Source organism: Meleagris gallopavo, chromosome 3 (genome assembly GCF_000146605.3).
Source record: "Meleagris gallopavo isolate NT-WF06-2002-E0010 breed Aviagen turkey brand Nicholas breeding stock chromosome 3, Turkey_5.1, whole genome shotgun sequence".
Classification (NCBI taxonomy): Eukaryota; Metazoa; Chordata; class Aves; order Galliformes; family Phasianidae; genus Meleagris; species Meleagris gallopavo.
In genome coordinates, this window is record NC_015013.2 from 25,750,443 (window position 1) to 25,775,540 (window position 25,098).

The 25,098-nt window shown below is 37.7% G+C and overlaps 1 protein-coding gene across 1 annotated transcript in view; it reads right to left on the reverse strand.

Annotated features, from left to right (window-relative positions):
- ADCY2 (adenylate cyclase 2) overlaps positions 1-25,098 on the reverse strand; it is a 193,904-nt gene that overhangs the window by 124,008 nt on the left and 44,798 nt on the right. The window lies entirely within an intron of this gene.

Consider the following 25,098-nt stretch of genomic DNA (forward strand, 5'->3'; position numbering starts at 1 on the left):
AATTCATTTCATTTGTATTTATCTTCACGCAAAAGATGAAAAATATTTTCCCTATGTCACGTTTCAGACCTGCAGAGATGTCATTAGTCACGTCAGATTTTCTCTTTCAAAATCTTTATATGAAGTACATTGGATATCCTGAACAAAAGTATTTTCTAAATTACATGGTGGGATATATTCTGACTAACATCTGAAAGATCAATATACTACCTCACTTTCACAGCAGTACTAACAACAACCCCCGCAGAGCAGCATGTGGTTACACATTACAGATGCTTAAAATACTACACAGCATTATAAAGAACAGGCTGTTACTCTTAAAATAGCTGGGAGCAGTCATTAAACAAATGCAGGTATTGCCCAGCAAAGAAACAAATTCCACATTCCATTCCATGCTTCCACGTTTATTTGATTCTTTAAATGTAAGAACCTACCATTCATCCTTATCTTCTGTTTCATATCTTTTAAAGAAGTATTTATCCAAAAATTGATCTTTTCTCCTGGCTGTTCAGTTGCCTGAAAATATTTGGGCAAAGGATTTTCAAACGTCTTGGAAATCCAAATAAAGCTATCAATTAAATCAACCTCATTCACATTTGTCGATGCCTTCAAAGAACTTCAAATCTTCTTAAAGTGAAGACCTCCCTTCTTACAATATATTATATATGTGTATATATATATACACACTTTCATCTAAACGCTCTTCGAACTCTTTTCTCAACTGCATATTTGGATACAAAAGCATTCTGCAACATCTTAAAATATTTTTGTATGGACTAAATGTTTTCATTTTGGCAGATAAACTTCAGTGGGGTAAGCAGATTCCAAAATTGCTGATAATGCAAGTCTGATCACATGGTAATAAGCAGAATGACTTCCACTAGCAGTAAAAATTGCCACAGCAACAGGTAAATTGAAATAGACCTGTAAGCATTTTGTAGCTAAGCTACTGAGTATCCAGCATGAATGTTAACTGTAATTAAATCTTAAATAGCTTATAGTTAGTTTATATAATAATTGAAGAAAAAAAAAAAATCAGGTTTCCATATCATCATTTTCCAACAAATTTTCAAATACCTTCATTGTTCATATTTTAATTTCCTTTTTCTTGCGATCAAAAATACTATCTAGAGGTTTAACTTTAGAAATGAATCTGCAAATTCTACATACATATATAAAAAAACAGATTTTATATTATGAATGCATGTTGTGAAAATGAAATGACAGTGAACATGGCAAAGTCTTCCCTTCCAAGGAATGAATTTTAGAAATCAAATGGCTTTAATATTGTGAACATGAAGACAAAGGACACAAAATTTGGTGGCAATGTCATTTCCAGGGTAATCTTATGATTACCTGCAGCACTGTCCTACCAAGTCGGTTTTGCATTTAACGCATTTATTACAGGTTCATTTACAGTTTGTGTACTACTTTTCTAAGTATTTTACAAAAGATAAGATGTGTGAGTATTACTGAAATTCATCAGGACACTTTGCAAAAACTGACAGGCCCCCCTATATACGAAGAAAAGTTACCGGCAATATAAAGAAAATATTACAATTTCCAGATTATTACAGTCATGTTGTTGCTATATTTATTAATTTAAAACTTTGTTATAAATTTTACTGGAATAATGTTGGAACACCATTGATAAGGTAGGAAGAAGTACATGAAAATACAGTCTATCTCTGTGAATTCAAATAGCAAAGAAATTGCTCTCTGCAGCACCCTTAGGAGGGGAAGTAGAGGGAAGTGTTGAGCTCTGCTTCTTCAAATAGATGGCAGGATGGGAATGGTATAAAGCTGTGCCAGGGGAGGGTCAGGCTGGGTGTTAGGAAAAATTTCCGTACTATGAGAGTGGTCAAACACTGGAACAGGTTTCCTACAGAGGTGGTTGATGCTCCATGACTGTCAGCGCTCAAAAGACAATTGGACAACGACCTCAGTAACATGCTTCAATTTTTGGTCAGCCCCGAAGAGATGCAGCAGTTAGACCTGAAGGAGGTCCTTTCCAATTGAACTATTCTTTCAGTCATTTCCATGTAAATGTCTTTAACTTCAGCCAGAGTTGCAAACAATAATGTTTCTATATCATTATATTAGACATTATAAATGCTACATTTAGTTTCTAAAAACAAGTTTGAAAAAAAAAAAAGCCTACTTCATTTTAAACATACTTAACGAAAGAACAGTTAATACTACTGTGAATAAAACCCCAAAATTCTAAGAAGCAAATTACATATAAAATTCTCATTTATGAATGATGGTTGTTTTACCTTAATCAAAACATTCTGATTAAAAAGCATTACTTCATCAGTTTGGTAGAAGCCCAGACAAAACATTTTAGGAAACAGTAAGCTGCTTTGCTACATATGAAAAGACAGAAATTACAAGTTAGTTGCACAGCCAGCAGCTAATAAGCCTGAGTGATAACTGAGAGACACTGCTATGATACATTGCATTACCTATCTCCTACACACTTGATATCCCATATATCTTCTATATGTTTAATAGCTGAACACAAAGCTGCAAGACCAAAACTCAGAGGTTAATGCCATATAAAACCTGTTTCTTCAACCAAGGACACAAAAATAAACAGTAAAAGAGTAATCATTTATCACACCCAGCATTAATGATAATCCTTGCGCTGCGTTACTTGCTCCAGTGCAAGCAATTCTCAATCCTATTATCACACCTCTTTGTTCTCCTGTCATTGTCCTTTGGGATGTCACAGAGAACATGTTGGGATATATGATGTCTTGTCTGGAATACAGTTACAGCTGTAGCTCAGTCACTCACTTCTGTTATGAGGTAAAATAGTGAGAAACATACGAAACACTCTTTTGTAGAAGTTTCAAGAGAACAGTGAGAATAGCTTAGCCTGAATCACACTACTGCCCTACCAGGAACAATCCGAACTTGGAAGTGCTCAATGTAGTTGGTAGCAGTCAAGCAGTCAGACCACTGTACAAAAGGACAGCAAGAGCACACAGTCAATATGACGCACAGTGGTAGTACACTCCTCTCAAAAGGGGTAGACAAAAAAAAAAAAGGGAGTAAGGAAAAGAGCCATGAGGAATACTTTTCAGTGTGGAAAAAGGACACTATTTTGGAAAATTTTCAAAGATTGACGCATCCTAGATAGAGAACAGAAAATACAGGGATTACTGCGGCAACAGTAAACAGTCAAAACATCTAGAAGATATTAATGAAACAACTATACTCCTTGAAATGTGATGTTGGGGAAGTTGATATTTTTATAAACCCTAAGCCCTTTGGAAAAACTTACGGGAGAATAACTGAGCAAATTTTATAAAATACAAAGATGCATTCATTTTGGAATTGCTAGGACTCGGGCAAGTAGAAAGAAAGAGATGTCAGCCATGTTTTAGAGAGGGCTAGTAGCTAATAGCTGGATTCCAAGAACAGTTTTAACCACAGAACATATGCAGGCAAATGGCACTACTCAGTGTTTGTGATGGATACACAACTACTACATATCAGAAGAGAGGATGCAAATACTGCACTTTTCAGATACTAAAAATAGTCAAAAATAGTTTGAAAAATAAAAAAGTCTTTCACGCATTTAAAATACTCTAAGTTTTACTAGCACTTCTTTAACATTCCTAGCAATTGCTGTGTTCAACAAATGACTAAATTAATTGAGATAAAAGTGTTGGGGTTTTTTTTAATGCTAAAATACACGAAGAATCGTACAAAGAATTTGGTATGAATTAAACTAGTAAGAAATAAAAACAGTGTTAGAACAGCTCTCTAATACATTTAATGAATACATTTTAAAAGCAAATTAAAATTGATTCTAAATGCATCTCAAAAAGGATCTAGCTGGTTTAATGAATTTTTCTTCAGCAGACTATTTTTCCACAATTGCTTTGTATATTTTGCCTGCTATTTTACATTGCAGGCAGTATTAAAGTGTTATTTAAATGATCCTCAACCAATCCTCCAGCATTAATTTAATATTCAATCCAGAGCTCATAATAAGTAACATGCTTATTGTCAGCTTGAAAATGCTTAATGGATAAATCCAAACAACTACCAGTAGGTAATTCAAATAAAAAAAATATATTTTTTTACAAAAAAAAACAAAAAGCAACAACAAAAAAAAAACTCAAAATCCAGCATATCATCATTTTATATCATTAAAAATCAATTAAATATAAACCACAGTAGAGAAAGTTCATTAAAAATTTCTATTATGGATGTAAAAAAAACCTTAGTCTCCAACGATGGCTAAAGATTAGTATCAAATAGTTATTTAAGGACTGAAGTACAAATGGAATACAAAAATTAGTACAACTACAGATTTGTAAGTTTTTAAAAAGTTATAATTACAGAGAAATTACCTTACAGCAGAAGAAAATGTAAGAAATTTTCAAGTACAGAAATAATTTTATTCATAATGGTAGCTTCTGTATTAGTCATACTCTGAAGAAACACTTAATGAATGAAGTTCTTTAAAGATCTTGTCGTAGGACCAGACAGTGTTCAGGCTGAAACATGATGCTGATCAAGATGGTAATAGAAGCAAAAAGACTGTCATAGACACTTTTAAGAAAATGCATTACAGTTACAGATAAAGCTCTGAACCTAAATGTCTCCCAAAGTAATGGTTCATTTAACACAATCAAATTATTCTTATGTTATTAACATCTGATAGCATGTTTTAAAAGCTGGATATTTCAAATATTATATTTGAGTATCATATGCTGCTTTCCATCAACCAACCTCTCTTTTCCACAGGTCCCTTTTCTTTCCCAATGAAATTCAATGACCTTACAGTCACGACAGGAAAAGCTGAAAAAAAATGAACCAACTGCACAGCTGCCAACTATCTTGCTCTTCATCATGTGTCAGGTATAGATGTACAATAGCTAGAGAGTATGGTATCCAAGGACCGTACTCCCCCCCCTGTGCTGTAGCAGAGGAATGCCTCCCCACTTTTCTCATGTAGTCTCCAGGCAGTCTGCCTAGATCCTACAGCAGAGTGGATCCCCAGGCAAGGAAAAATTACAGGCTATACAGTAAACAATAATACATGAACTGTAGAGAAAAATACACAAAAGGGAGAGTAGCTGGCAGATGACTAAGTTTCATATACTGCATTTTAGACTAGATATGTCTGCTATTACTGTTAAAAACAAAACAAATTAAATACTTCATATTTGTCTCTAATCTAGCCTGTTTACGGTAGTTACAGGAACTTCAATCATATCATAGGAAATGTTTTCATAAACGAGGAAATTTAAATCACATTCAAATAAAAATATTTTGGAAACAAATTAATGTCATGTGTTTTAACTTGCCTATGCTGTGCACGGTTGATAATTTTTTCAAGTACTACTGCAGTAGAGGGCTCTGAAACAACCTGTGATGTTACCTGACACACAGTGAATCAGTCGTTAATTAAGGTCAGCATGACCTAGATCACAGCAAACATCTCCGAGCTGTAATTGTGACAGGAAAATCAGCTCATGAGATAGAATCAAGCTTCCTCTATGTTAAGGAAAACAAATCAATTTGGATTTTAAAGCAAGGGTATAATGGTACCAATGTAGATACAGAAAGACTCTTTAGAAGCTCCATGACATGAAAGTAGAAATAGATTTTTATTTTCTTCTCTTTGTGCTGTTTCAAAGGTTGTCAAAAGCAATCACCATCATTGCTTACTTTGTGGAGGGGGAAAGCCAGCAACCTTTATAAGAATTGCCAGGTTAGGAATATAATATTGATCTGAGCAACAGTCAAAGGATGCTGCCCTAGATTATTCCCTACTCTTTCTCCTCTAGTTATCCATCATTTTTATGAAGCTTTGTATTCAAAGCCCCAGCAGATCAAAAGGCCCACACAGCACCACTACCTACAGCAATGATGTCCCACTCCAAAAACACTACCTCCTGAAACCTCACAACTCACTGCAAGGCAAATGGGAAATGGATTTGCAAGACACCCCACTACCTAGCAATAAATTTCCTTTTATTGTGGAAACAAAAGCACAATACAATCTTCATAAGTGAATCCTCAGGCCCACAAATACCTTTAAAATCTGGTCTTAGTTCATTTACGTTAAAATATCCTGTTTACACCTCAATCATATTTGGCAGCCAGCAGCTCAAGAGACTTCCCTCATCCCTTCTCCTTCTGCCAACCTATTCCTCCTTCTTGAGTTTTTATGCATCTCATAGAATGGTCCCAACCAACTGCAGCCTATCCCTTGCCTTGAAAAGGAAGTAAAGCTTCTCATCTCAAAATTAAATCCATTGAGATGTATCTAGCATGCCAAAGGCTCAGTCTCATAGGTGTTCTAAGAGCCAGCTCTGTCCTGCTCAGTCACTGCTAGTCACTTTGTATCACTAACAGAGCAAAACTGGCTTTCAAGGTATTTTCTGTGGGAGCTGCTTGCTTTCACAGCTGTGGCAAAAAGGCTACTAACCATTCTGTTTCTCTTAAACCATTTGTAACGGTGGTCTTGCAAAGTTAAGATGCTCAAAAGGCAACCTGGGCAGCCAGATCTTACAGTCTTTTAAACTAGATGTATGGTAACAAAGATCTACGGTGGCTCACAAGAACTATCGAGGGTCCGCAGTAGGCCAAGATTCAGAGCAAAGAGACATTGCTATAGAGAAAATGAAAGCTTGATTCAGTTAAGCTATATAAGCCTATAATACATAGGACCAGATGAACCTCACAGCTCCTCTTAGATTTTTAATCCTTACAGTAACTTCTGCTTCTGTCTGATCAGCTCACTGAGGCATTTTCTGGCCCTAGACAAATAAAAGTTACAATGATTTCCACGCTCATACTGATGATAAAATGCACCTCCTATTCCAGGTGAAAATTAATTAAATTCCTCATAGTGCAGAAGGAAACAATAGACAAAATCACAATAAAGAAACCCCTTAAGTTGCATCGATTTTTAGAAGACTTTAAGAAAACAGGATGACTTATATGAACGATATGAAAATACTTTAAAATGACGCAGTATTTCAGGATATTCATTAAATCCATTACGAGTATACAAGAGTACGGCTAAATTTAAGGCTTTCTTTTCCAGATCTGACTTCTTTCTCAAAACCTGCATTTTCACACAAATACAGCATGTTGAAAAAACATTATATATCATGCCTAAGGTCAAACTGTAGGAAGACAAATATTAAAATCAGCATCCACCAATGGGATGTAAAAAATGGAAGAACTGAGCAGAAAAATGACATTTCAAAAATAATACTTCAAGAGATAAAGTCAGAGATACGGGTCAGCTCTTCTGAATAACAAAGAACTGTACCTTGGCACTGATTAACTCTTATCACTGCTCTACTCTTAGAAAACACAAAGTTGAAAATAGTTATGCAACTGAATGCAGCTTTGGATTTGTTTATTTTATCCAGGTCAGCAAACTTCTTACAAAAACTTTTGCTGAATGTCTTTTAATTTGATTCTCTTTAACACTACAAGGAAAAGGAAAAACAAAGCAAACCAAAGCAGTGGAACAAGTAAATCTGGCTGCCAAAATAGAATATTAATCATATTTGCTGTTCTCTTTTCAAATTAACTAAAGCATAGTTATGTAAATGTATGTGTGCAGGAGAATTATCAGCTTGTGGAGGATTAATTAAAAATATCTGAGTTTTTTAATAAGAAGTAATTATTTTTTTACATTAGGGCTTAGCACTGTCACTTACCTTTACTATCCTTTATCCCTCACCCCTCAACCCAAAATAATATGAATATCAATATAGGGAAGATAAGTATCAATACCTTTAATCCATGCATACACTATTTCTTGTTAAAGACCATTCTGCCTCCCCCAATAATCAGGCTTTCAGAATGAAATTTGCTTCATCATATTGTCTGTGTTTTAATTTATGAATTATCTAACCTGACAGTCTCATGGAAAAGTGCAGCCTTTTATAAACACACTGTAAGGAAAGAAGACTTCCATACACAGTCCCATGATATTCAAATGTCCTTAACTCTAGTTGGACTCAAGGAACTAAAATGGAAGATACTTACATAGGAACTTAATTTAGACAGACTGATACCCAAAAGACCTTGTTAGCCACAGCAGAAACACAACAATGTAGTATGGAAGCAATATTCTCAACACATTTCAGAGCCTTTGACTTGCTTCTCAAATTCCGCGTTTAGGAAGAAGGAAATTTTACACACACATTTATACATACACAAACACAAATACTGTCAAGACTTATATAAAGGAAAACGCCATTAAAGTTAAAATGATTAACTCCACACAATATATCATGATCATTACCTGAAAAATAGTGAAATACCTGGGTCCTAAAAGTTGAACTGATCTTCAAGTCTGGCTTTAAAAGAACATGTATAGCTTGAACCTCATACATGCTCCAGTTCTTCTCATATCTACACGTTCAATGCTTGATAAAGGAAGGGTCTAATATATAAAATGTAGTACCCCTTTGAGACACTGCTCATTGTTCCTAGCCTTTCGTGAACTGAGTTTATTAGGATGAGGTAAAAATATACATGCATTATATATATACAGTGCATTCTGAGAATTCTCTCATCAGCAGCTACACAATTACCATGCCTTCTTTCACCATCCAGTTAATGAGCCAGTAACTGCGTATAACTCAGACACACTGCCATTTTTCTGTTTTTGAATTCATGGCCATTTACTTTGGGCAGTTACTTTTTTCTTTTTTTAAAAGAGAAATACAGTTGTCTTGGGATGATCAGAAATACTAAGTTATTCCGCCTAGTCTTCCCTGCCTCTGAGTATGGATATTGATTTCCCAGATCTCAAGTAATATGGGTTCATATATATGCACATGCACATACAAATCATAGAATCATCTAGGTTAGAAAAGACCTTCAAGATCATCCAGTCCAACTATCAATTTGGCCTACCAAGTTCCATCGCCAAATCATGTCCCTTAAGGCCATGTTCACACCTCTTAAATACCCCCAGGAATGGGAACTCCACCTCTTTCTGGGCAGCCCATTGAACCTATTGAAGCCATGAGCAGCTAGGAGGAAGAATTTTGTGCAAAACAACATCAAACACTTTACTAACACTTTACTAAAATCCACAACCTTTTCCTCATCTACTAAGCCAGTCATCTTGCCATAGGAGATGAAGTTAGTCAGGCAGGACCTGCCCTTTATAAACCCAAGCTGGCTCCATCTGGTCGCTTGATCGCTCTACATGTGCCAAGTGATGACATTCACGATGATTGGCTCTGTAACCTTCCCTGTTACTGAGGTCAGAACGACAGGCCTGTAATTCCCTGGATTCTCCTTCTTGATGAGTGGAATCACATTCCAGTCAACTGAGTTAGCCAGGAAAATAAAAGATTCACCTTCCCAACCCTTAAAGTGGCTTTGCTCAAATTAAAGTTGAAACAAAAAAAGAAATTCTATGCCTCCACAAAAATAGAAGCACTGTGGACAGAACCCTAACTGCTCAGGTTTCCCTGTAATGCAGTATCACCATAGTCACTCTTTTCTTCAAAATGACTGCGTTAATAAAAACAGACTTCAACATTTTAATTTCTGACATTACATGGTGATAGGTGGATGGTTGGACTGGATGATCTTGTAGGTCTTTTTCCAACCTTAGTATTTCTGTGATTAAAAAAAACAAAGACACTGCTTGCTCTGAAAAGTAATGCCTCCTGTTAATTTCCACGGAAACTACAACAGATACGAAGAATACAGTAATGTTATATTTGACAGAGCAAATTCTCAGCTAAAAAAGCATTATTTTTCAAAACAGTCACTGCTGTTAGCTATCCATTTTCACCAATAATGAAGAAGAGCCTGCATGCTGTGCTTATAACAATCTGCACCAGTGGAGGTGACCCAATGTCACTGTCGCCACTACTGAAATGCACCACTCACCACTTCACTGTGCTGACATCCACTCTTTGGTCTCCATAAATGTTCAGCAGGTGTCAATGAGTGTCTTTATTTCTGCATGGAGGAATTTAAGGACACACCTTTCCTTTGTATGTACTTCCATGTCAGGCGTCATTCTCTCAGACTGCCCCTCTGCTGCGATGTCACACAGCAACAAAATGTAATGGAATGTCTGTGGGAAGATTCAACATTTACTTCCATACCACCAACATCCATCTCTGACATAGTGGGCCAACACCATAAAAATAGGAGGCATTAGTTTTGGAGGAGCTCTCATATACTTCTTCCCCTTACTTTAAGTTGATGAGTAACAATTCTTTCTGAGCTTCCCTCACACATTACAGAAAAATGTGCTTGCTTTTTTTTTTTTTTTCCAGTAAAACATCCACACTCTTCATTTCAAAATTGCATGGGTCCTCCTCCGGACAGATTTTTCATTACCTTGGCAGTAACACTTCAAATCATTTGCACTCGTGTGGAGGATTAGGCTCATATTTCTTTTTTCTTTTTTTTCTCCCCTCTTTATTCAGAGTCATCAGAATTAACAACAACCACAACAACCTACTTCCTTACTAAATAAGCATGCCGTAAAGTATTAATGGATTTTCTGTCTTACTCTGCTTTCATAACACGTAAATGAAAACCCCTTTCAGATCAGAGAAAGGTAACATGATCAAAGGTATAGAATGACTTTAAATAAGGAAAGATAACTAAGTTACAGTCCTTCAGACTAGAAATTGATGATAGGTCTGAAAGCGACTCATAAAGTCACAGGTGGCCTGGAGTCAGTGAGCAAACATCAGCTGTTCAGTCTGTTCCAGTGTAAGAGTTATTCAAATGACATAGAAGGTTCTGAAGCAAAGCAAAATATGTTTCTTACAATGCAGTTAAGCTGTTGAATTCTTTTACAAGAAGCTTTAAGCAAAATGTAGCATACTGAAGGACAAAAAAAAAAAATATCCACAAATTAAAACTGAAAAATAAACAAAAAGTCCCTCCAGATCCAAAGTAGAGACAAGAAACAGGTTTGTGAGAAAGTCAAAAATTAAGTAAAACCTTATTAAAAACCATGGTGGGAGAGAAAGAAGAAATAAATAATGGGAGAAAGCTTTCAGCAACTTAAAAACATAAAAATTCAGAAAGCTATAATAGAATCATAAACTTCTGAATTTTGCTATTTTATAACTGGAATGAAATAAAGGTACCTTTTTCAGGGCTATGAGCACGAAGGCCAGCCATCACAGCTTTTAAGAAGGGAGAATTTATTTCATTTTCCATAACATGGAAGAAGCCAACATAACTGCATGCACTTCAACTATGAAGGAGTATTGTAGATACAAAAAAAAAACAGCAGCATCACCCTGAAGCAGGGAGGTGTGCAAGTAAGCAATCATGAATTTTCTGTCTTCTGCTTTACCTCGCTCCACAGCTCCCTAACATGCCCCGGTATGCCTCACATCAAAACACCCAAGTTGTTCTTAACATCAGTGAGAGTCTGGACACTGCTACCATCTGTTGTCACAGACTAATTATAAACTTAGTCATCAATTGAGTATAATTTTAAAATAAGAATGGAAGGAACTGTGCCAATCATTTCAGGGACAGAAGCAGCATTCATAATTGTAGATCTCCTTCAGGAAGCTTTATCAGTTCAATCCGTTCCTCGCAAAAAAACTGTAATGACCTCCCTGGTTTGACACTAACACTCTAGGCTCACCTCTGCTCTTTACATTTCTTTCACTGCCCATGAAGAGGAAAAAAACAAACAAACAAACAAAAGAACCTACACAGCCACTCGAGTATGGCACACCACGTGGTGGGGATGGGTCTCCAGTTGGACGAGATGATCTTAGAGGTCCTTTTCACCCTTAATGTTTCCTATGAATCTATGAATCTAATTAGCACCAAAGAACAGGATCTTTTAGAGATTTCTGCAGGTGTAAACAGACCACAACAAACTTCAGTCCACAGCCTCTCTAATCAAAGAAATAATTGCATGCAGTATTCATGAAGAAGTATGTGATTTTATTTACATAGCACACATAATTGTACTGATTTATTTAAGCAGAAAAGAGTTCTGTGACCTGGTTATCTGAGGAATGGCCAAAAGAGAGTGCAAGACATCTAAAATACTGTTTCATTAAGAGAATAATGTTAAATCTTCATCAAAATCATAAAGAAAACTACTTCCCATGCAAAAGCCATAACGTTATTTTAAAACGTAAGTAATTCTATTTAAGAATATAGGCCCTGGTTTATGTGAGAGGTTGATGGATGTGACATTCCTCCATCATCATTTCTGCATTCCTTTCTGAAGCTCAGTTCTGCACCAGAAATTCAAATGCAGAGCTGGACTTACAGAAGCTCTGCTGAGGAAAGATGTGTAGCAAAGTAGAATTTTTATTTGTAGTCTAACTCAACAGATTAGCTTGTTGACAAAGCTCAGGATTGACAATGTAGGAAGGTCCAGTGAGGATTCAGAACATGTTTACAAAGGAACAAGCAGAGATTGTTGTCTGTTCTCCCACCATTCTGGCGAGGCCAGCCCTGATCACATACAGCTTGGAGAATTCAGTTGGGAATACTTTTAGCTAATGCTGCCCCAGAGAAGCTGTGAAGTGATCTAGCAAAGAGAAAATAACTGGATAGTGATGAAGGAGATTGTCCACATAGCATGAACAAGAGACTGTGAAGTGACACAGTTACTACCAATAGCAGTAGAGCAGTAGAGAAGGAATTATCTCTGTCTTCAGAGGTCACCCGTTGCAGCATCAGTAAACTGAGCCAAGGTGAGAAAGTTAACCCAAAACCTAAGGAAAACATTCACTGTCTAAACTGCTGGCTAGAGAATAGAAGGTGTCATCACTGAAGACTGAGCAGCAAATGAAGCAAAATCTTAGAGCAAACAGTGGCAGGCTACGGAGCAGTAATAGCAAATGTGCTTTATTATCTACTCATTCGTTTTTCATCACTCCGCTTTTCTTGCTTATTAGCTTTAATGCTTTTCTCACCATTTTCGCACAGATAACTTCTCTCTTTCTTCTTGTTCCTCTTGTTCTTTTTGCTGCTTGTTCATTTTTTAAATTGTGACCATTTCTACTCTTTGAAAACTTTCAAAGCATTTCCTATGCTTATTTTACTAAAAAGAAGACAGAAAAAAAAAAATCAAACACAGGTCCTAAAGGTATTAACCAAGCTGAGTGGATCTGATGCTATGAAATTAAACACAAGCGAGCAGACCTAAATAGCATGTTAGCACAGAAACAAAATGCCAGCAAAATGTCCAACTAAGCTCAGAGGACTCTGTCACTACAGCAACAGCCTCTCATGGTGTCACATTGGAAATGCATCACCTCCTTTCTCTGCTTTTGCCCCCTGGCCACCACAAGTTGGCGGCAGCAGTCAGGCAACCTGAGGCATTTCTTTTTGTCACCATGAGCTATTCATGCCACAGGCCAAATTTTAATGATGATTCTTTCTACAGGCTAAACAGCATATGAGCATCCAAAACGTCTCTCTCAGAAAGGGAGCATGCATGCAAAAGACAAACACAGCCTGAACTCCAAAGCCATCTGCAAAATCTCAGAAGAACCCTAGCAGAAGCTGAGGTCTCACCACCTACATACTAGAGGAAGCAGGATTTCTGTATGCCTCAAGTTTGCATTTAGTTGTGAAGCTCTCTCATGCAACAAAATCTGGCAAATAATTCTGGTAAATACAACAGCCAAGTCCTGATGTCAGTCCTAAATAAATGTTGCTGAGATAGAACCACTGCCGAATGAACACCATGTAAGGCAAGGTACTACTCAAAACAAAGAAGATTAGTTCAAAGGGAATCTTCAGTATTTTTTAGATAGACATAACTTTCCTTTCTATTTCTTCTGAGTAAACCTAGTTTTAACTTCTGACAAACAACTACATTTCTATGTTGAGGAGTCCTAAACCTCATGCTCCACAACTTCATCTACTCACTTTCATGTAGACCAGATGAGATTATTTCTCGCAGCTTAAAACAGGTCAGATCAGCATTTAAGTTCTTCTTTTCATGTACTTTCCTTCTTCTAAAGTAACAGATATTAGCAACAACTGTAGGGAGGATAGGAGCAGGAATGATGTACAACTTATGCATGCATGAAAGCCTTCCTACCTGTAGGTTCAGTAGAACCAATTATTTTTGCTTAAGATCCAGGGAGAATGTTTTCTCCAGGTCAAATTGGATAGGATGTAGGGAAGACACTTGCATTCTTCTGCAGCACTGAGTACAGACATCAGCTGGGATCAGTTAAAGTGATTTAGTTCAGATGCTTCTTCTCCAGCTGAGACCATAATTACAAGCCAGTAATTACTGGCCATATTCCAGTCTATCTTAGTTTTGTTCATCTATAAGCTCTTTAATCTTCTGGACAGCCACACTGTTTGGAGGTCAATAATTCTAATTTTCTCCTAAAACAACACAGAGTGGTGTGGATTAACTGTGCTGTTCTATATCCAACATCCAGTGATACTGGAATTGGTCTAAGGTTTAAATGCAGCTCTGCAAACACAGCTCTCTGTTTCCAGGGACAAACTGGACTCAAAAGCAGCAGTGATGCTTTCATGCAGTCAGAATTCATGGAGCTTGAGGACCTGAGCTAGCTCAGTGCAGAGTCCAGTTGTTTACTACAAGCCTGTGTTCTTAAGAGTGGTAACGCACTGGCACAGGCTGTCCAGAGAAGCTGCGGATGCCCCATCCCTGGAGGTGGGCAAGGCCAGGCTTGATGGGCTCCTGGGCAGTCCCCTCCAGCAACCTTGGCTGTGGCAGGGAGTTGGAACTAGGTGATCTTTGAGATCCCTTCCAACCCACGCCATTCTACAATTCGTGTAGTTCCTGAACTGATAGACTGCTACTCACTTATGAGAAAATACTTTCCTAAAGTGACAGGAAACAACTAAAATTAAAACAGCAAATACATTAATGAACATAACGATATGTCTGAAAAAAACACACCACATTGTTTATGCTCCAATTCTATCAAGGTTAAAATATAGAATAAAAGCAGTAACTGTGAAGGAGTGAAACAACAACTATAGCTAATAATGTCTCATCCAGAAACCAAGAACTGAGTCCATATGGGTGACATTTGCAGCAAGTGTGTAGGATTGTTGTGGTTTAACCCAGCAGGTGGCTGAGCACCACACAGTTGTTCGCTCACTCCAACCCCACCACCCCTTTCCAGTGGGATTGGAGAGAGAATCAAAAGGGAAAAAGAAAACAACAAAGTAGAACTCATGGTTTGAGATAAAACTATTTACTAAGACAGAGAAAAGGAAAAGGATAATAACTATGATATATATATATGTATGAATGGACATAATGACTGATGCACAAGCAATTGCTCACCACTGACTTATGCCCAGCTAGCCCTCTGAGCAGCTGAAGAGAGCGAGATGAACTCCCATCCCCTTCTTTCCCCTCTTTCCACGTGATATCATGTGGTATGGAATATCCCTTTGACCAGTTTAAGACAGCTGTCCTGGTTCTGCCCACTCTCAGTCCTTCGTTAGTATGAGCTGACAAACAGGAACAACCTGGGCTCTGTACAGCACTGCTTAGCAATAACTATAAACATCGGTGTGTTGTCAACATTGTTTTTCTCCTAGAGTAAAAACATAGCATCGTACCAGACACTCTGAAGAAAACAATTCTGTCCCAGCTGAAACTATGACAAGGATAAAGTCTTCAGTATTCTGAGAACTTGTCCAAACTGACAGCAGATACATATAATTTAACATATATAACTAGTGAGTAGCTATTACTGGGATAGACACAATTCATTAAGCTGATTCATACCAAGCAAATGCTGATGCCATTCACACAGTAATAGATGTAATCCAAGACAGGAAAGAAAAGTGCAATAGATCACTTTCTGGAAGAAGTAAGAATTACTTTAAGGTTATTAGGTTATACCCTCCAGTTGTATCTCTTCTAGTAGACAAACCAAGGCTGGAACACAGTCTTGTGCACTGTTACCACTGTGGCTGTGCAGCTGCCATCTTGCACAGTTTTCTTTTGGGCTAACCACCATTTTCCCAGAGCAATGACATTCCTTAGGGGAAAGAACGTCAGGAATTATTTAGAGAAAGTTGAGACCTGGCCACGCTGTTTTGGGAAGGAAGAAGGTTTTTAAGACTTAAGAGTTAAGTCTGCTAAGAAAATAAAAAACAGTTTGTATTAGTCTGTTTGCCTCTCTCATCTGCTTGTTTTTTTTTTGTTTGTTGCTGTTTTGTTTATTTTTGAGCATTAATTGGCTTCAGCACTTTTCCCACAGTGCCTACAAGATTGGTGCTTGGAGGCTGTAGTTAATTAAAAGTTAGGTATTTCTGTAGTCAGAGCTTTTCTGAAACAGACTGAGGATTAAAATATGGTAAAATTAGGGTGAGGGGAGTGAGGAATTGCATAAGTGGACATTTGCAAGAATGTATAGAAGTGTAAGTTCTTGGAAGGTGACTGCTAGAGGAAGGAATCCTCCTGCCTAGCCATCAGCTGAGAACCAAGGTGCTGCAGGGGAGCAAAGGCAAGTAAGACCATATCTATTCCAGATATCTCCAGACAGGTTGAGGACTGAACCATGCAACTTCGGGGAGCCAGTCATTTGGGGAAAATGGTATACCAGCTGAATTCTTAATCACCAAACTCACAGCACAAGGTGTCTCTGCTCCTGATCCCGCCTGCTTTATTTTGCACTGAAACTGGCTGACGTGATAGGGAAGTGTATCCACATTTTGACAGTGAAAGGCATTTTTCTACCCCTGCATTCTTGAAAATAATGTGTAAGGACAGATAATAACCCTATGCCTATATAAAATGAGGAGGCATCATGTCTACATCGAGTATCACACTCTGAGTTTTATGCTTCAGCTGCTGTAAGAAGTAATTCACTTAAAATCGGACACAGAATACCAAGCCATAAAAGTATGACATAACTGAAAAAGCTAGACAGTGTCTGTGAAAATGGAAGCAAAAGGCAAACTTAATAATAACTTAATTAAAGGAATTAACTATTCCTCTCTAGAAAAAATTCCTACAAGGACACTGCAACAAAATTAGGAATGCATAGTTTTATCTTTTCACCTTTAATCCATTTATGTTAATATCATTATTAAAAGGATATAGCATACAACTCCTTTGCAAAATGTATTCAGTATGGTGAGAATGTAGTTGGTGCTAAAGCACTATAATATAAGAGAGGAAGGTGTGGCTGGTACAGCACACTGCTTTCTGTTCCAGTCTAGAAGTACTGGAATTTCCAAGCATCACCAGCTTACATTTACAGGAGAGTAACAGCCTCAAGAGCAAGTCTGCTAACGCTGACATTTTACAATGTAGTTAAGATAGTGAAGGACTGTGGGCTTCTTGATCGAATAAGTTCATATATTGGAAAATTAAATATGCTAAAATAAACTTGTAACCTTTAGGATGAGAAGTATTGCAGGTCTCCTTGTTACAGCCTTTTGAGGATGTTCACATTTTCCATGTTAATGCTTGAATAGTATGAAAGGGAATTATGCATTCTCCTACATATCTATACTCTCCTAGGCAAGTGGGTTCTTCATAAGGATATCTAAACTGTGCAGAATGTCTTGAAGAAGTGAAATCCAGAGCACATCTGCAGATTGTAAAAATGAATTAAAAAACATAGCGGCTGACATTTCTATACCTGCCCAGATTTAAGCACAGAATCAAGGGCAAAGAAATGTGCAGCCATAAAAATTGCCTACTATATCAGACTATGCAGGGCACAGCATTCCCCTCTGGAACAGGTTGGCAGCTGCTGCACAACTTGGTGAGACAGAGCGTTGCTGGGGTGGGGAGAGAGAAGAGAAAAAAGCACAGGGAATAGGACAGCAGTAGCTGCTGCTATGAAAAAAATAAAATACAGCCTTCCTTCTTCAGTAGCAGTCGCTGCTTTCTGCCTCTCCTACAGCAATAACAGCAACTCAGTTTGTGCAATTGCAGTAGAAAGTGAGAGGTGAGCTGCATTATCTTCCTCAAAAGCCATTCTCCTTCAGGAAGTGGCATTCCAGGTAGAAGTACACTGTAAAATAAATTCAACCCACAGCCTTTAGCCATTTAGACTACTAAAATTCCTGTGTGCTTTATGCTTTCTCTGTGTAGCTTCAGCCTTGCAGGTTACATAATAATGCACTACTTAAAGACTATCTTTCTCTCTGGCCTTTCCTTCTATAAAGATGTTGTCTTGCATAATAGCATAAACCAGCTTTCTATTTCTGAGCCTTAGAGAGGTACATTTTCTTCTTTTTTATCCAGTCAATACTGACACTTTGCATTTAGTATTTTGCTGTCATGCCACTCGTGCTAGAGAAAACATTTGATCTAAGTATTAATGCCTATTAAAGATGTTTGATTAACAGAAGAATTTAAATCCGTGGTTCAAACAAAACAAAACATATAGGCCTATATGGTGCACGCTGCTTAGACCGTATTATATATTGCATACATGCTATATTAAAGTTTCCCACATTTGAAAATGCGGTCCACTGCCTGATATCACCAGTTATATCTATTTCTAGGAGCTGACAAGATATAAAAGCATAAGCAGTACTATTAACAGTGAAAAAAATGCTATTAATGCTGAAAAAGCTAACTAGATCAAAGTAAATATTTGTAATTTAGATAAAGAATGCTTCTTTCAGAGATTCCACATATGAATTGCAAAGCATCTGTTAAACATCAGCTCATGAATCTTGCTAGAAATAATCATGTAATTATGGTTAAGTGATAAAAATCTGCACATATGCACATGGTAGAACACAGACTGTCAACAGCATGGAAGCCTTAGCAACACCACCATACTGCCAGACTCACCCCAGGCACCATCACCCCACTACCACTAGCCCCAGGAGCAGAGAGGCACAAAGACAGGTCAGAGCCCAAATTAAGGGCTCAGAGGATGGGATACCCTGCCTGAGTCCATCCCAGCACTATTCAAGGGCAGCCTCAATCCCAGTGTCTAGGTGGAACACCTATCACCACAAGTCACGGAGAGCAACTCTCCAGAGCACCCTTCTGACTAAGACAGGTCAATGTCAGGGGTTTGGGACACATCAGTGGATGCAGGGTGATATAAGACTTAATATAGGATGGTTAGCAGAGGAACCAAAGGCAGAGGAAGAGAAGCACTGGGGTGATCTGGGGAGGAACAAGTCTGGAAAAAGAGAGGACTGAGGAGATAAAAGGGGTCAGTTGTGCGTAAGCAAGCGGCTGGTATATATTTGCCTGGTCTGCACAGTCTGTCCTGTCTACTGATTAAACTTCATTTCTGCTTCCTTTCCTGAGTGAAGCATACTCTGTTCTATGTGCAACTGCGTGTACACAGGTCTGGAGCCAGGTCATGGGCACTGGGTCCCCTGGCAGCAACTGAAGTCAGCACAGGTGTGCAAGTCCACGTGTGAACACCAGCACACGCCAAACCAGAGCCAGCTTAGTGATGTGGCCTGGAAACTGGGAAGGTTGAGGTGTCCTTAATGGACATATCATGCTACAGAGGGGCCAGGGGAGTCCTGGCTGACTGGAGCAGGGCTGCAGACTCGAGGGCATCTGTGTCCAGGTGCCAGCCACTGGGGAGACTGGGATCCCAGGAGAGTTGCTAAGAGTCTGAGCTCAGCTGCTGGGTGGGGACACACACGTGACATCTATATGTAGCTGTGTTCTCATTAGTGGACATCCACACTGCATGGCTAAAGAGAGGAGCGGGATGGGGCTGCCAGTGCCATCTTTGTCTGTCTACTGCAGTCATCCTTCACACCACAGTAACTGCAGGACAGTGGAAGCAGAAAGATGCTGTGAGCAGTGGTAGGTCCTTGCAACAGGTGCAGCAAAGCATGATCCAAACACGATAGCAAGCAATTAAAGAACACCAAATCTGGTGATGCATGAGGAAAAAAGATCTAAACAATTATAGCCTTACTAGACTCACTTGAGTGTTATGTCAGACTTCTGAACAATTTTTGAAGGAAAAAATCATGAAAAGCATGACAGTTAAAAGAAAATAGAATAAAGCACAGCAGAGTCTTGTGCAAGAAAGATCATATCAGACTAACCACTTTCCCTTGAATAAGCACATGATTCTTCCACACAGATCTTGTTTTTAAAAATTCAGAGGAAATGTGACACAGTGGAAAACCGCTGTTAACTTCAGAAGAGATAGGGAAAAGATACAGAACACAAGCCAAAAGGATTGCACTGCTGTGGGTTTGTGGGACAGGACTGCATAAGTAACAACTGTCTCAGGAGTAAGAGAGAGGCAGCTCTCTTGGCTTTTTAAGATACCCAATAAAAGCTCACGGAGGCTGGAAACTCTTCATAAGCCAACCACTACAACCCCAACAGCAAACTGTTGAGTAGCCAAATGGAGGAACACCTGCCACGTACTATCAAAACTACCTGCCTCAAAACTTTGAGAATCCACAAGATTTAATCTACAATGTTTTCAATGAACAGGTTGCATCCCATTCCAGCCTGCAGAATCAGGGTTCAAAATATGCTCCTGGGCCACCAACCCCTCTCTACAAGAACAAGGAGGTTGCTGGGAACTGGGAGCAAAAAACCTCACGATTCAAACAGACAGAAATGATTTGCCTAATTGCAAAGTTAAAAAAATCAATGCCCATGGCCTATTCGGGAAAACAAAAATAGAACAAATTAAAAAAAAAACAAACCCTCTCCCCCAAACAAAATGAAACAAAAGGTGGGGAAAAACAGGAAATGCAGCTTTATTTTTAAAGAATACCATTACCAATTTCTTAGTCACTATAAATCTTGAAATAAAAAAAAGCTCACAAATCAGAAGTCAAACAAAAAAAACCCCTAAGAGTTCTAGTTAGCATGCACATACCAGCAGATCACTTATGTATTTGGCAGTAGCTTCATCTTTATCTATCCTTAGCATATAGGATATAATTCATCTTGAAGTAGGAGACCACAAACCAGCCAATGGTAAAAAAAAAAAAAATAAACTTGTGTATGTGGCCCTAGCACTTCCCAATTCAAATGTTCTCTAAATTAAAATAATTTCCATTTAGCATTTGTTTTTGTCTGCCAGGACCAAACACTGCCTTAGAATTTACCCAGCCTTGGAGAAAGGAACTGTGAACAGAATTTAAAATCAAACACTACTTAAATAAAATTTATTACAATTTATTTCTTTTTGCTGTACGCTTTCTTGAACATTGACTAAAACAATGTGTGTGTGTATATATATATATATATATATATGCATGCTGAGACATTTACAGATCTGTACCTTTAGAAGGGACCACATCTTCAATGCTGCCAGCAGCAGCTCCCCTTCCAAAAAAATCAAAAAAGTCAGGAACACTAGATTAAAAAAAAACGAGTGACATTTTGTAGTGAGTTATCCAACATTTCGAAAATCCCTATGCTTAGCTAGGAAAAAGGATTACAAACCAATAAATTCTTTTGTTGAGAGAGTAAAAACAACAACCTTCTGGCATGTTTAAGGTTACTGGTTAGCTTATTTTTAACAAATTAAAAACAAAAGGCCTTTATTGATAGTATCAGCCCATTGTGAGATCAGAATGGTTGAGTAGTTGATAATAAAGCAGGAAAACCACAGCTATTTGATCAGAATCTGCTCTGGTTTTGGGAGAAATAGGTTATGTGTTTATGGTAAGTCGGCAGTGAAATACTTCTCATTCCAGCAATAACTGAAAAGGATGTTGACCTGTTGAAGTCTTCTGAGCCAAATGCCTTAACAGCATAAATGGAGATGTGTTCTGCAGTGGTCCTGACCACAAGGCTGCCAGGAGCAGACAGAAAACCGTGTATAGTATGGATTCTCTGTATAGTAGTAGGATGTTCGTGTGGAAAGAGGGAGAGTCCTGGATTCCAGACTATGTGCCTAGATAGGGTTAGGATTAATTTTGTCAACAGAAAAAAAAAAAAAACATAGATACACAATTGCTTTTTATAAGCTGAAGCTTGCACATGGGACTCATTTTTTCCTCCTTGCTGTCACAGATCCCATTCCTGTGCATTCAGCTCTGCACAGAGCTGTAAGCCTCTGTGTTGAGCACCAGCACACACTAACCCCTTTGTGGGCTCAGCCCCCATCAGCGTTTGGAACCTCTGCAGCTGCTCCTCGAGTGTTCCTTATTGCTAACATCCACGTTGCAAAAAAGACTTTGATGAAAAACAGGGAAGGACTTAGAGAAGAGCTGTGAAAGTGATGAAGGGGTGAGCTAGTATAAAAGCAGGCAACTGATGAAGGTTGCCTAAAATAAATATTTTACTGATAAAAAGGTTATGATGTGAATTCATGATAATCTGGAAGTACTCTCATGAGAGATAAAGAAATTGGATACTACTGGGTCTGCAAGTCTAGCAGACGAAAGCTAAATAACAAGACCAGACAAATTCCTACGAGGAAAGAAGATTTTAACACTAGCATTCAGCAATAATGGAAAAAAAATGTCAAGACTTGTGAAAGGAGGTCTCCATCATTGCCAATTTTTACAACAGGGATGATCCCACCTCCCCAGAAAACACACACTGCTCTGGTAATAAGGAGTGAGAGTCAAATTGTTTATATCAGCAGGAAATTTTTACCTCTGACCACAACCAACACATGATAATCTAGGCATACTAAGCCCTTTTTATTGAAGCCAATTTTGTAAAAATAAAAATAAAAATAAAAATAAAAATTGTAAAACTTGACAAAAGACAATAAAAGGAGTGGCAAAATCAGTAAGATAGGATCTGCCTAAGCTCAACATAGACACTCATTTTCCTCTGCTGATAGACTAAAAGTATGTATAACTTCCAAAATGCTACAGGTTAACAGCAAGACTGATTGGAAGATGCTGAAAAATTGAAGAAAGTCCAGCAGGGGGCTACCGGGTGGAAGAAAAAGCAAGGAGAATTCACCGTATGAAAAAGACTGAAAGAACTTCTTCAGGCCAGAGAACAGAAAACTCAGAGGAAATTTATCAGTCTTCCAATATACAGAAAGTAGTTTCAAAGGAGATGCACGCACTCTTTACAAAAGGATACGTGCTATATATACACATTATGTATGCTAAATCTGTTATTTACCCACCAGCAGATCTGTTATACTACTAGTCTTCTGCTTTTTAAGCACATAGTAGAAAAAACACCACATTCAATGCATGGTTTTTTTTTCTCTTTTGCTGAGATGGACCAGTAGCCCAGAAATCAAAATAATATACTTTTGTCAAAACTCAGTGCATCTCCCTAACCATGGATTTACTGAGCTCAGCCCTGAGTGTGTTTTTCTAAGCTTTCAAATGTCAGTGTACCGCCAGTTCCTCATCTTGAGGTTTTAGTGACTGAGCTCTGTGAAACAACTTCATTTCAGGCCTCAACAACATCCTTCTTCAGTCAGAAAAAAAAAGATTCAACATTTCAAGCCTTTTCAATAACTATACCCCTCTTCAGTTTTTTATTAATTGCATACATTTATCCTAAATCAACTTGAGGCATATCATTGACCAGCATTATTTCTCTTTTTACTATAATCAATATCTGTAATCCAACTGTTTCTTTTGTACTTATTCATTTCAAATAAAAGGACACAAAGCATTTTTCTGCTTACACATAGTATAAACAGTCATCTAAATGCATACAGAGGGCACAGTGAGCTGCGATAATGGCTTTCAGTCCCTTCCATGACCGAGTCCAATATCCATGACAGCTCAGTGCACTCAGCACTTTCATCAACTGCCAAAGCACAGAGAACATTTAATACATTTCACAAAGAGGGAATAGAAAATTAATAATATCCTTGAAGTTAAATACTCATAACAAATCTACAAACTGCTCAAAGATTCCACTCTTTCTGAAAGAAACTGTAGGCTGCAGAAGGGCTCAAAGATGCAACAGAGTCCATAATTTATTTCTTTGATTCTAGAGATATTCTGTTTCTAAAACGTAACATTTTCTGAAAGTTTTGTTTTAGTTGCACCTGATTATAATGGTCAGAAAAAATAAATAAGTTCCACAAACAGCATCTCTAAAACATTTTTAGGGAAAGAGTGGCACACACATTAATGTGTTTTGATACCCTAACCTATAAGTCAACACAAAACCATGAATAAAATTCTCCTCAGCTTATATACAATCAACAATACCATATCAATGAATTATTAAAATTACATTTTGACTGCAGGTGACCATGGTTATTGCTTAGCATACAGCACAATTCAGCAAGCTCAGAAACAACTAACCTAAATTAAGTGGAGAAATGCAAAGCCACATATGGCACCATTTGAATATTTCTACAGAGAACATCTACTGTTTATCGGACTTCAACTGCAATACTCCAGATAACACAGGTCTGCAGCTATGTCTGGAAATAAAATGGATTTTCCTGAACCACTAATTACAAGGCAGTTTACTTTTGTAAAATCAGTGTAATTTTGAAGATATGTTCTGAGGCACATTTTTCAAACAAAGATGACATAACTTAAATGGTAAGTTGAAACTACTTGTTTCATATTTCATGCTGTTTGGAAGAAATAAGACAATGCCTTCCCTCCTTGTTCTTCTGTTAGACTTAGTATCTTTACTTTTACTTTTAAGCATTTAAGTATTTACTTTTAAGCCTTGTTGCAATTTTGATGCGGAAGTTAAAAGAATTTTGCTTCCCTGAGATGATACAAATATACAAAAAAGCATGTACATGCTTTTCAAAATGAAATTTACTTTTTTACATTTTACTCTTTTTTTTACAGATCTCTAACAAGGACACCTAGGTTCATCGCAATACCATGATAGAAAAATGTGATATTTCACTATTTGAAAGCTATTCTCCAGAACAGAGAGGAAAAACAACTCCCATTATTTGGATTTTTTTTATTTTTTATTTTTTTATTTTTGCAATTATTCCTCTGTCATATGTTCTCTAGCAAAATGATTAGAGTTAAGTTACAAGCCAAAACCCAACTGCAAATACAGGTGCATTTTCTAAATGTCACGATGTCTGCAGTGAGCTTGGCCAAGAGGAGGCTGTAAAATTCCAATAAAAGGCTGAGAAATACAGAAGGAGGACAAGCCCTACATTGGACTTCAGGAGGGCAATTTCTTTCCAGAAAACCCAGATGAGGCTACTCCAAGGAGCAATGTGTTCTGGAGTGTTT